The 13,049-nt window shown below is 37.8% G+C and overlaps 1 long non-coding RNA gene across 4 annotated transcripts in view; it reads left to right on the forward strand.

The window, feature by feature from the left end:
* LOC139073450 (uncharacterized) overlaps nucleotides 1–13,049 on the forward strand; it is a 42,159-nt gene that overhangs the window by 25,061 nt on the left and 4,049 nt on the right. For all 4 annotated transcript variants that reach the window (XR_011522199.1, XR_011522198.1, XR_011522201.1 and 1 more), the window contains one exon: nucleotides 920–1,119. This is a non-coding gene — a long non-coding RNA (uncharacterized lncRNA). The remainder of the gene's footprint in view (nucleotides 1–919; nucleotides 1,120–13,049) is intronic.

Raw genomic sequence — 13,049 nt, forward strand, 5'->3', positions numbered from 1 at the left:
TTCTTTAGTTCTTCTTCTGAGGATTTGTCCTGTTCTTTTATTTGAAATGTATTTCTTTGTCTCCTCATCTTGCCTACCTTTCTGTGCATATTTCTGTTTAATAGGTAGTTGAGCTACATCTCCTGATCTTGGAAATGTGGCCTTATGTCGGATATGTCTTATGGGGCCCAGTATCATGATTGCCTCTTGTCACCCATGCCAAATGCTCCAGGGGTATCCCCTGTGTGGGCTGCATGTGCTTTTCTGTTGTGGTGGGGTTGCCATTGCTGCAGGCACATGAGCAGTCTGGGTTGGCCCCTGGGCCATATGGTTGTGAGGACTAGGCTTGTGCAGTTGCTACTGGCACATTGTTAGGGGGTCAAGCCCCCAGCATAGCTGTTTGCAAGGTCTGGTAGTATACAACTACTGAAGTTTTCCTGGTGAGGGAGTCAGGCCCCCAGCATGGCTGGTTGATAGGCATAGGGGCACACAACTGCTGCAGAGCCCTGCTGTGCTTGGCTACCTCAGATGTTTTGGTGGGCGGGGAAGTCTTCTGGTGAGGCTAGCTGCATGGCACATGGCTGTTGCCAGCTTGCTTTTGGGTGGGGCAGGCCTCTGATGCCAACTGGCTACACGGCTCCATGGTGCACAGATCCCTCAAGAGCGCTGGTGGGTGGGGCATGCCCCAGGCTTGGCAGCATGCAACCATTTCAGGCGTTGGTAAGCAGGGCAGATCCCCTGTGTGGCTGTTTGTGAGACCCAGTGGCATAAGTCAGCTGCAGGCTTGCTGGTGGGCAGGGCAATTGCAATTTACCTGCTTTTTAGGACAGCAAACAGAAATCCATGCCTTTCTGCTATTCCTACTTTCAGCTTTTCATTTGTGAAAGTAAAGCTTTCAGTTCTATGGAGTTCTAGCATAATTCTTACTCTTGTTCTGCAGACATGATGAGGTGAATGGCACAACAGAGCAAGTTTCAGCATGGATTTGGGCAAGCAGTAATTAAAGACCTGTGTTATGATGACATCCACATTTCCCTTGTGACTTGGAAATGTTCCTTTTCCTCTGTCAATGCCAGCTTTGATGCCATAATTGTTGAATATAGAAGGGGAGACGCGCTCCTTGTGCTTCTTTTGCATGAGGTAAGTAATTAACCTTCCATTCTGTTAGACATCCTGCAGTAATCTCCATATTTTTTTCATAATACGTTGACTTTGCAGGTTTATCTTTCACTAAGAACTGTGTGATTGCTGAGACCATCAGACTCTCACGTAATTGAAGTTAGGTTCCATGTGCCTTGCTGGCCACACCAGTTTTTCCTCTAACACAAAATCACTAAACATAATGATGAACTCTTCTCTGGGCATGCCGTCTATGGATTAAAAAGATTATTATAATGATGCTGTGAGTTTTGGAAGTTATATGAATTTTATGATTTGGATAGTAATCATCCACTTTTCATAAAAGTCTTTCATTTGGAGTGCAGTTTTTAAAACAATCATGTTTTAAAATCAACAGAAATTGTTAAGACAATGTTCTCTTTTTCTGCCAAGTCATGGTGACTGAGATTTATTTGTTTTTTGAAAGGTAAATGGTAGAAGAGCTCAAGAATATTTTCCAAAACAATACAAATTTCAACTCTGGGCAATAATAAGTTTCAGCATAGGATTTAAACCATCAGCAGGTAATACAAATAAAGGCTCTTTACTGAGCCCAGTGACGATGTGTGGTATCGGTCCCCTCTACACAGTGCTGTCCCTGAGGAATTCTCAGGAGGACCAGCTGCATCAGCAAGACCCAACGAGTAAGCCCTGGAGCGTCAGGTGACTCCCCTTTCCTTCCCAAGATGCTGTTTCTTGGCTATTTACTAACTAGGCCAAGCATTAGAAGCTGATAGAAAATAGAGCCACCTCTCATCTGGTCAGAAAACCTACATGTCTGCGTCATAGAGCTGGCTGCCTGATTGATATTATAAGTTATAATTTTGGTATAATCACTAATATTTCAAATTTTAAATTTTTACAGATATGTTATAGTTGTGCTTATTATATTACAATTTTATAGGAGCTGGCCTGATGGCATAGTGGTGAAGTTCGCATGCTCCAGTTTGACAGCCCGGGGTTCACAAGTTCAGATCCCAGGCACGGACCTATGCACTGCTTATCAAGCTATGCTGTGGCAGGCATCCCCCATGTTAGATAGAGGAAGATGGGCACAGAGGTTAGCTCAGGGCCAATCTTCCTCAGCAAAAATAGGAGGATTGGTGGTGAATGTTAGCTCAGGGCTAATCTTCCTCACCAAAAAAATTAAAAATTGTGAATGACATCAGATGGCAAACTAGGAAGCTCCAAGCCCTTTATCCCCCATGGAAACATTAAAAGAAACAGCTAGAGAGTGGCTAAAATAACTTAATAGGAACTCTGGAAAACAGTTAAAGGTCTACAGCAACTAAGTAAGTGCCTAAAGAAGAAAAAGCCACATTTAAAATGGTAGGAGATTTTCAGTTGTTTTTCCTCACCCTTCCCAGTATAGCACATTTTGGCATGGTTGGGACAAAGAAGCAGCCCATTCCCTTCCTCAAACCAGAGTGAGGGGGTGGGGGAAAGCAGACCTTAATTGCAACATTCTAGTCTGTCTGCCTGCTGCCTGAGACACTGGTCTCTGTTTCATCTAACTTGAAGCTCAGACAGAGAAAAGTGATGTATCTTGGATTTCAGGCTGGGAAAAACTCTGGAAAGCAACAGGCGTTGCTTTGGAAAGTTGCAGGGGAGCTACAGGCCCACACATGCCTAAGGCAAGAGATTACAGGTAGAGGAACACAATAGAACATCTAAGGCCCTAAGAAGAAGCTGGTATGAGGCTCTTTGGGAAACTAAGACATTTAAAAGTAGCTTTGTATATGGGGGAATCAAAAAAAAAAGCACACACATAGTTCCAGGCAAGACATATGCCCAGAAAACCCCTGAGAAGACATTATCCCTTTACCTTGGGCTGATCCTAAGGCTCAGAAGATGCTCTGCTAATTAGTGGAGTCCCTTCCTAGCAAAAAAGCCAGTCTCCAAACACTGGGGGAGAGAGCTGTGTTTTCAAAAGCCCAATTTTCAACAAAATAAGTCACAAGGCAGACAAAGAAACAGGAAAACATGGCCCATTCAAGAGAAGAAAATGAAGTCACAGAAGCCATCTCTGAAGAAATACAGGCATCAAACATCCTAGACAAAGACTTTAAAACAACTGTCTTAAATATACTGAGAGAACGAAAAGAAAGTACAAACAGCTAAAGAAAATTATGAAAACTATATATATAAACAAAGTGAGAATATCAGTGATGAGATAGAAATTATAAAAAGGAACCAAACAGAAATGCTAGCTCTAAATATCCCATAACCGAATTGAAAAATTTGCTAGAGGGGTTCATCAACCAGCTCAAGCTGGCAGAAGAAAGAATCAGAGAACTTGAAGAGAGGTCATTTGAAATCACCAGTCTGAGGAGAAAAAAGAATTAAGAAAATTGAACAGAGCCTAAGGGGCTCATGGGACATCATCAAGTTAACCAACATAGGCATTATCAGAGTCCAAAAGAAGAAAAGGGGGCAAAGAGATTATTTAAAGAAATAATGGCCAAAAACTGAACAAATTTGAGGAAAGATATGTATCTACAAATCCAAAAATCTCACCAAACTCCAAGGAGGATAAACCCAAAGAGATCCACACCAGGACACATTGTAATCAAACTGTCGGAATACAAAGAGAATATTGAAAATGGCAGGAGAGAAGTTAAGCTTATGTAAAAAGGATCCTCAGTTAGATTATTAGTGGCGTTCTTATCAGAAACCTTGGAGGCCAGAATGTGGCAGGATTCCATATTTAAAGTGCTAAAATAAAAAACAGTCAACTGAGAATTCCACATCTGGCAAAATTGTCTTTTAAAAATGAGGGAGAAAGACGTTGCCGGTAAACAAAAGCTGAGGGAGTTTGATACCACTAGACCTGCCCTACAAGAAATGCTAAAAAAAGTCGTTCACATTGAAGTGGTAGGACACTAGAGAGTAATTTGAAGCCATATGAAAATGTAAAGTTCTCTAATACAAGTGAATACATAAACAAATATAAAAACTAGTGTTATTGTAATTTTGTTTTTTAACACCACTTTTTATTTTCTACAAAATTTAAAAGAAAATTTCATAAAATAATTATAAATCTATGTTAATGGACACACAATATATAAAAAATAATTGGTAATATAAATAAAAAAGTGAGGGGGTGGAGCTGTAAAGGAGTAGAGTTTTTGTGTGAGACTGAAGTTAAGTCGAAATCAGTTGAGATAGATTGTTGTGTTTTTGGATGTTATACGTACTGTCCGTGGTAACCACAATGAGTATACACAAAAGGAAATGAGGAGTGAATCAAAACATGTTACTGCAAAAAATCAACTAAGCACAGAGGAAGGCGGTAATGGAGGAAATGAGGAACCAAAAATATAAGACATACAGAAAAAAGCAAATAACAAAATGTCAATAATTACTTTAAATGTAAATAAATTAAATTCCCAATCAAAAGATATAGATTAGCAAAAGAGATTTTAAAAAACAGGATTCTGGTGATTATAGTTGATAGCACTGTATTGTATAGTTGAAATTTGCTAAGAGAGTAGAATTTAAATGTCCTCACCAAAAAAAAAAAAGTAAATATGTGAAGTGATGGATGTGTTAATTAACTAGATGGGGAGAATCCTTTCACATTGTATACATATGTCAAATACTACAATGTACACTTTAAATAACCTACAATTTTGTATGTCAATTATACCTCAATAAAGCTGCAATAAAAAAATAAGATCCAACTCTATGCTGTCTATAAGAGACTCACTTTAGATCTAAGGACATACATGGGTTGAAAGTGAAAGAAAGGTAAAAAATATTCCACGCAAATAGTAACAAAAAATATCAGAGGTAGCTATAGTAATAGCAAAGAAAACAGACTTTAAGTCAAAAACTGTTAGTAGGAATAAAGAAGAACATTATATGTTGATAAAGGAGTCCATTAAGCAAGAATACATCACAGTTGTAAACACATATGCACTAAATAGCAGAGCTCCAAAATAGATGAGGCAAACACTAACAGAATTGAAGGGAGAAATAGACAGCTCTATAATAATAGCGGGAGACATCAATACTCCGTTTTCAAAAATGGATAGAACAAGCAAACAGAAAATCAATAAGGAAATAGGGGATCTGAACAACGCTATAGACCAATTGGAGCTGATAGACATGTACAGAACAATCTACCTAACAATAACAGACTACACATTTTTCTCAAGTGCACATGGAACATTCTCAAAGATGCACCATATATTAGGCCACAAAACAAGTCTTAATAAATTTTTAAAAGTTTAAAATTAAACAAGGTATCATTTTGAATCACAATGGAATGAAATTAGAAATGAATAACAGAAATTATTCTGTTAAGAAGGAAATTTGGAAATTAACAAACATGGAAATTAAACAACACATTCTTAAACAACCAATGGGTCAAAGAGAAATTAGAAAATATCTTGAGGAAAATGAAAATGAAAACACAACATACCAAAACTATGAGATGCAGTAAAAATAGTGCTAAGAGAGAAATGTATAGCTGTAAATGCTTACATTAAAAAAGAAGATTTCAAATCAACAGCCTAACTTTAAACCTTAAAAAACTAGAAAAAGAACAAACTAAGTGTAAAGTTAGCAGAAGGAAGGAAATAATAAAGATTAACATAGAGAATAGAAAAGGAGTGGAGAAAAATCAACAAAACTAAGAGCTGATTCTTTGAAAAAACATCAACAAAATTAACAAACTTTTGGCTACATTGACCAAGAAAGAAAGAGAGAAGACTCAATTAACTAAAATCAGAAATGAAAGTGATGATATTACTACTGAAGATACAGAAATTAAAAGTATTGTAAGAGCATACTGTGAACAATTGTATGTCAACAAATTAGATAACCTAGATGAAATGGACAAATTCCTATAAGCGCACAACCAACCAAGACTGATAATAAAGGAATATAAAACCTGAACAGATCTATAACTAGTAAGGAGAATGAATCAGCAATCAAAAACCTCCCAACAAGAAAAGCCAAGGACCAGATGGTTTCATTGGTGAATTCTACAAGACATTGAAAGAAGAATTAGCACCAATATATCTCAAATTCTCCCAAAACATTAAAGAAGAGGGGATGCTTCCAAGCTCATTGTATGAGACCAGCATTACCCTGATAACAAAGCCATACAAAGACACTAAAGAAAGGAAAACTATAGACCAATATCTCTGATGACTATATTGATACAGTTATTCTCAAAAACAATACTAGCAAACAGAATTCAACACCCTACTAAAAGAACTGTACACCATGACCAAGTAGGATTTATTCCTGGAGTTCAAGATAGTTCAACCTATGAAAATTCATCAATGTAATACACCACTTTTAATTTTGTTAAATTAATATTTGTTAATTGAAGCACAAGATGCCAGATTGTAGCTGTGGTTCAACAAAAGACCACGAGAGAAACTGAAAGAGAAGTTTGTTATTCATGAGTCCTGGAGAAAGTACACAGCACGCCTTGAGGGGCCACACAGGGAAGTCAAGGCAGTGCGCAGGCAGAGAGAGAGATGGACTTGGGGCACATGCCTTTTTTAGGATCCATGTGTGGAGTGCTTTGGGATTCCTGGACTAAGGCTGAATTGATCAATTCAAATCAAAAAGAACAGTTTTGGTAAGCTATGCAGAGGTCTTATCTAAAAAAGAAAAACAAATTAAGCCAGAAGCTAGCAGACAGAAGGAAATAAGAAAGATTAGAGTGGAAATAAATGAGGTAGAGACTAGGAAAACAATAGAAAAGATCAACAAAACTAAAAGCTGATTTTTTAAAAGATAACAAAATTGACAAACCTTTAGCTAGACTAAGAAAAACAGAGAGAAAACTAAAATAAAATTATCAGTGAAGGAGAAGACATTAGAACTGATACCACAAGACTATGTGAAGGATCATAAGAGACTACTATGGAGCATTATATGCCAATAAATTGAATAACCTAAAAGAAATAGAAAAAATCCTAGAAACATACAACCTACAAGACTGAATCATGAAGAAATAGTATATCTGAACAGACCAATAACAAGTAAAGAGATTGAATCAGTGATCCAAATCCTCCCAAGAAAGAAAAGCCCAAGACAAAATGGCTTCACTAGTGAATTCTACCAAACATTGAAAGGAGAATGCCAGTCCTTCTCAAACTCTTCCAAAAACTTGAAAAGGAAGGAACACTTCCAAACTCATTCTGTGAGGCCAGCATTCCCCTAATACCAAAGCCTGACAAAGACTACAAGAAGGAAAACAACAAACCAATATCCCTGATGAACATAGATGCAAAAATCCTTAACAAAATACTAGCAAACCAAATTCAACAGCACATGAAAAGGATCATACACCATAATCAAGTGGGATTTATCCCTAGAATGCAAGGATGGTTCAACATATGCAAATCAGGAAATGTGATACACTACATTAACAGAATAAAGAAAAAAGTCATATGATCATCTCAATATATGCAGAAAAACCATTTGACAAAATTCAACACTCTTCCTGATAACAACTCTCAACAAGTTAGGTATGGAAGACATGCACCTCAACATAAAGACCATACATGACAAGCTCACAGGTAATATCATATTCAGTGATGAAAAGCTAAAAGCTTTTCCTGTAAGATCAGGAATAAGACATGGATGCTCACTCTTGCAACTTCTATTCAACATTGTACTGGAAGTCCTAGCCAGAGAAGTTAGGCAAAAAAGGAAATAAAAGTCATACAAATCTGAAAGGAGGAAGTAAACTTATCTTTCTTTGCAGACAACATGATATTATATATTGCAAACCCTAAAGACTCCACCAAAAAACTGTTAGAACAAATGAATAATTTCAGCAAAGTTGCAGGATATAAAATCAACATATGAAAGTCAATTGTATTTCTACACACTAACAATGAACTATCTGAAAAAGAAATTAATAAGACAATCCCATTTACAAGAGCATCAAAAAGAATGAAATACTTAGGAATAAATTTAACCAAGGAGATGAAAGATTTGAACACTGAAAACTATAAGACATTGATGAACAAAATCAAAGAAGATACAAATAAATGGAAAGATACACTGTGTTCATGGATTGGAAGAATTAATATTGTTAAAATGTCTATACTACCCAAAGCTATCTCTAGTTTCAATGCAAACCTTATTAAAATTCCAATGGTGTTTTTCACAGACATAGAAAAAGCAATCCTAAAATTCATATGGAACTACAAAAGACCCTGAATACCGAAAGCAATCCTGAGAAAGAACAAAGCTAGAGGCACCACACTTCCTGATTTCAAACTATGTTAGAAAGCTATAGTAAACAAAACAGTTTGGTACTGGCATGAAAACAGACACATTGACTAGTGGAACAGAATTGAGAGCCCAGAAGTAAATCCATGGATTTATGGTCACTTGATCTTCAACAGAGATGCCAAGGAACAAACAATGGAAAAAGGACAGTCTCTTCAATAAACAATGTTAGGAAAACTGGATATCCACATCCAGAAGAATGAAATTGGACCATTGTCTCACACCATATAGAAAAATCAACTGAAAATTGATTAAAGACTTAAGTGTAAGACCTGAAACTGTAAAACTACTAAAAGAGAACATAGAGAAAAAGCTCTTGACATTAGTCTGGGCAATGATTTTTTTGGCTATGACCCTCAAAGCACAGGCAACAAAAGCAAAAATAGACAAATTGGATTGTAACAAACTGAAAACCTTCTGTACAGTGAAGGAAACAATCTATAAAGTGAAGAGACAACCTATAGAATGGGAGAAAATATTTGCAAACCATACATCTGATAAGGGGTTTATATCCAAAATATACGGGAACTGAAACAATTCAATAGTAAGAAAACCAATAATCTAATGTAAATTGGTCAAAGGACCTGAATAGACATTTCTCAAAAGAAGACATACAGACATCCAACAAGTACATGAAAAGGTGCTCAACATCACTAATCATCAGGGAAATACAAATCAAAACCACAGTAAGATATCATCTCACACCTGTTAGAATGGCTGTTATCAAAAAGACAAACGATAACAAGTGTTGGTTCGGATGTGTAGAAAAGGGAGCCCTTGCCCTCTGTTGGTGGGAATGTAAAGTGGTACAGCCATTATGGAAAACATTATGGAGTTCCCTCAACAAATCAAAAATAGAACTTCCATGTGATCCAGCAATCTCACTTCTGCGTATATATCTGAAGGAAATGAAATCAGTATCTTGAAGAGATATCTGCACTCTCGTGTACATTGCATTATTCACAATAGCCAAGGTATGAAAACGACTTACATGCCTATCAATGGATGAATGGATAAAGAAAATGTGATACACACACACAGTGGAATATTATTGAGCCATAAATAGGAAGGAAATTCTGCCATTTGAGACAACATGGATGAACCTGGAGGGCAGTAGGAAATAAGCCAGAAAGAGAAAGACAAATACTATATGGTATCACTTATATGTGAAATCTAAAAAAAAAAGTTGAACTCATAAAAGTGGAGAATAGAATGGTGCTTGCCAGGGGCTGGAAGGTGAGGGAAATGGGGAAATATTGGTTAAAGGGCACAAAGTTTCAGTTATGCAGGATGAGTAAGTTCAAGGATCTAATGTAAGCAGCGTGACTATAATTAATAATACAGTATTATATACTTGAAATTTGCTGACAGTAGATCTTAAGCATTCTCATCACAAAAAAGCTACAATACTGTTAATTAGCTTGATTGTGGTAATCTTTTCACAGTGTATACGTATATAAAAACATCACGTTGTACACCTTGAACACACACAGTTTTTGTGTATTATATCTCACTAAAGCTGAGGAAAAAAAGAAAGAGTAACAAGAGTGATGAGCTTTAACACTATAAAAGTTTGGGTTCATATCCCAGCTCCTATCTGTTAGTGAATCGAAGCTGGGAAAGTTACTTAAATCTCGTTGTACCTTAGTTTCCCTGTTTATAAAGTCAGCATATTATTATCATATTTGTAGGATTGCCTTAAAATTAAGTTAGTAAATGTAAATGGAACACAGTCACATAGTAACTCAACAAATATTCATAAAAATAGATTCCTACACAGTCTACCTGCCTGCATTTACCTACAGGTTCACAGAGTTCAAATATGCCCACTACCAAACCCATCTTTCAAAGATACTGTGCCCCTGTTCAAAACCTTCCTATTGTTTCCTATTTCCTATATTGCCGATTTCCCAACTTAGTGGGAACTGGGTGGATGGTCGTGGCAAGGTTAGAGTTTTAGAACTTATGTGTTAAATCTTGTTATCCGTAAGTCTAATGCTGTGAGGGAAGGGGTAGCCGAGGGTGATACCGTGAGACGCCAGGAAAGGACTGTCCTTGTACCACAGGTTTAAATCATAGATTTGACTACTGGAACACCTGTCCCTCTTCTATAGTATGAGGAGTGGCTTGAGATGTCACCAGTGATGCTTGAGTCACTAACCATTGACAAATGTTTAGTGACTCAAGGCCATTCTTGTCAACTTCCTTTTATAAACCTTTAGCACTAGGTAAACTGATTTTGTTATCATCCTCTCTGTAAGAACCTTAAGATTTCCTAGGTCTGTGACTTTCCTGGAGATAGTCTACACTTGGAATGTCTTGTCCTCTTGTCCCCAATTTCAATATTATCCATTCCTTAGAAACGAGCTAAAACCCCAACTTCTGTATAAAACTGCCTAAGATCACCCCAACTTTTGAGTAATTTCTCCTTTCAAGGTGGCCACATTTATTTGGCATTATGTACTGCCTTCTCATAAGTTTGGGTCATCTACACAACCTGAATTATATCTATATTGAGTGTATAGACTTTTATTTTTATGGTATCTTTGATTATGCCTAAACAGTGACTTGTACATAGTAAACCCTCAAAAAACATTGTTTAATGAAAAGTCAGTTCAGTAGTATAAAATATCATGTTCAGGTGAGCTAATTGAGGACTAACATGTCAACTTATTCAGTCAGTCAGAAGAGGGTGGGCAGAAGTAATAACTGTCATATCTGTGAGACAATAAATTTGTTCTTTTGGAAAAAAAGAAATAATAGTTCTCAGTCTCCCAAACTCAAAATCTGATTGACTTTGTACAGCTAATGGATTGATTCTATCCTGGGTCAAATGATCATCCCTCGTCAAATCAGCTGTGGCCAGAGGGGTGGATTTATTTGGTCTGAACAGTATTACTGAAGGATTGGAAAAGGCTAAGAGGATGATGAGGCTAGAGCTTAGGGTTTGTAATTATGGGAGAGGCCCAGAGAAGGTGGCAAAGAAAAGTCTTCCTTCCGGATGATCTATGAGATGCTCCAGGATGCCCCTGCTGAGGCTGTCATGGTTCCTCTTCCATGTTTATTGCCCTCTGAACATCAGTCATTATCCTCTAAGCCTCCATTTTCTCATCTGTAAAATGGAGGAGGGGTGTTAATTCCACTTGTCTATCTAACTTCCAGTGCAGCTGGGAGAATAAGAATCAAATGACACCATGTCTATGGAGACTCTTGGTGTAAATGCCATATAAATGTATAGGATATTAATTTACGAAGGAAGACAAAACAATTTCATCAAGCTACTGAAACAGATTTTAGTCAAGGCTCTTGGGTCAGAATAGAGACCCACTCTGACTCACACAATGAATGAAAACCCACTCAAGTTGAAGAAAAGATACAGAGGGAATTCTATGGAGAAAAGGTAAAACGGTCAGCATCCTGTAGCTTTTCTGTCTGTCTCTCTGGAACTTTACGAAGGCTATTGATCCTGTCTCTTGCTGTGTGTGGCTGCTTTCTCTAAGCTGATGGGTCTCTCACTTTACTAATCTATAAGCTAGGCTGGAGATCTGTCTCAAGCTGCTCAGCCCACTCCAGTCCTGATTGCATTCCTGTTTAGACACTCACCCTCATTTAATTGTATATGGAGCTCCCTGTTCTAGTTCCTACTCCCTAGACTCAAAATCTGATTGTCTAAAAATCTGAACACCTGAGAGATCCACACAGCCATGCATCTGAAGGTGAGTGGCCTGGATCCCCAGGAAGCAGTGGAACTGGGTGAGCAGACCCTTCCCCCACCCCAGCGGCAGCATTGCAGGTTGTGGGTCTCAAAGTCTGATTGTTTGCCAAAAGATGGATTCCATCCCAGGTCACGTGATCACTTTTGTTCCAATAAGCTGCAGACAGAGGTTAAAGTTACTGGATATGAGCATGGCCAACCAGGTCTTCCTCTCCAGTATGGTAGGTGAATGGGGGTAATTAAAAGAATGAGACATAGGCTGGTGGGGGAGCACCCAAAAAAATGTCTACTCAGAACAGCTTTGGGCTGAGACTCTCAAGAAGATAATAATTAAAGATTCAAAGCCATTCTTTGGTTTATTTGTTTATTCAACAAGTATCTGCCAAGCATTTGCTCTGGGTAGGTATGATTCCAGGCCATGGGGACACAAGGAATAAGCGACAATTCCTGCCCAGTCTAATTAAACCAGAAAGACAGATGATCCAACAAAGGAACAAATGAGGGTCCCAGGTGCTCTCATAGAAATTTGCACCAGGTCTGGGGTCTGGGCACAGAGAATTATTTGGTCAGCCGTATGAGGTTCATGGGAGTCAGGTCCAAAAGATTTCCTATAGCAGTGGTTGTCAGCCTTGAGCATGCATCAGAACCATTTGGAAGGTTTGTTAAAGCATTAGATTGCCAGGCCCTGCCAACAATCTGATTCAGTAGGTCTACTTTAGGAGCTAACAGTTTTTCATTTCTAAATGTTTCCAGATGATGATGATTCTCCTGGTCTGGGACTCATACTTTGAGAACCAATGACTTGGAGTTTTGGGCGTTGAAAGATGAAAACATGGGGGAAATGATTGTTGACTCAGTGTCATGGAGCTGTGATGATTCAGCATTTGGGGAACTGAAAGTGTTTGGGCATGACTAGTGTAGGATGTGTTTT

The sequence above is a fragment of the Equus przewalskii genome, chromosome 9 (assembly GCF_037783145.1).
Source record: "Equus przewalskii isolate Varuska chromosome 9, EquPr2, whole genome shotgun sequence".
In the NCBI taxonomy this organism is placed as follows: Eukaryota; Metazoa; Chordata; class Mammalia; order Perissodactyla; family Equidae; genus Equus; species Equus przewalskii.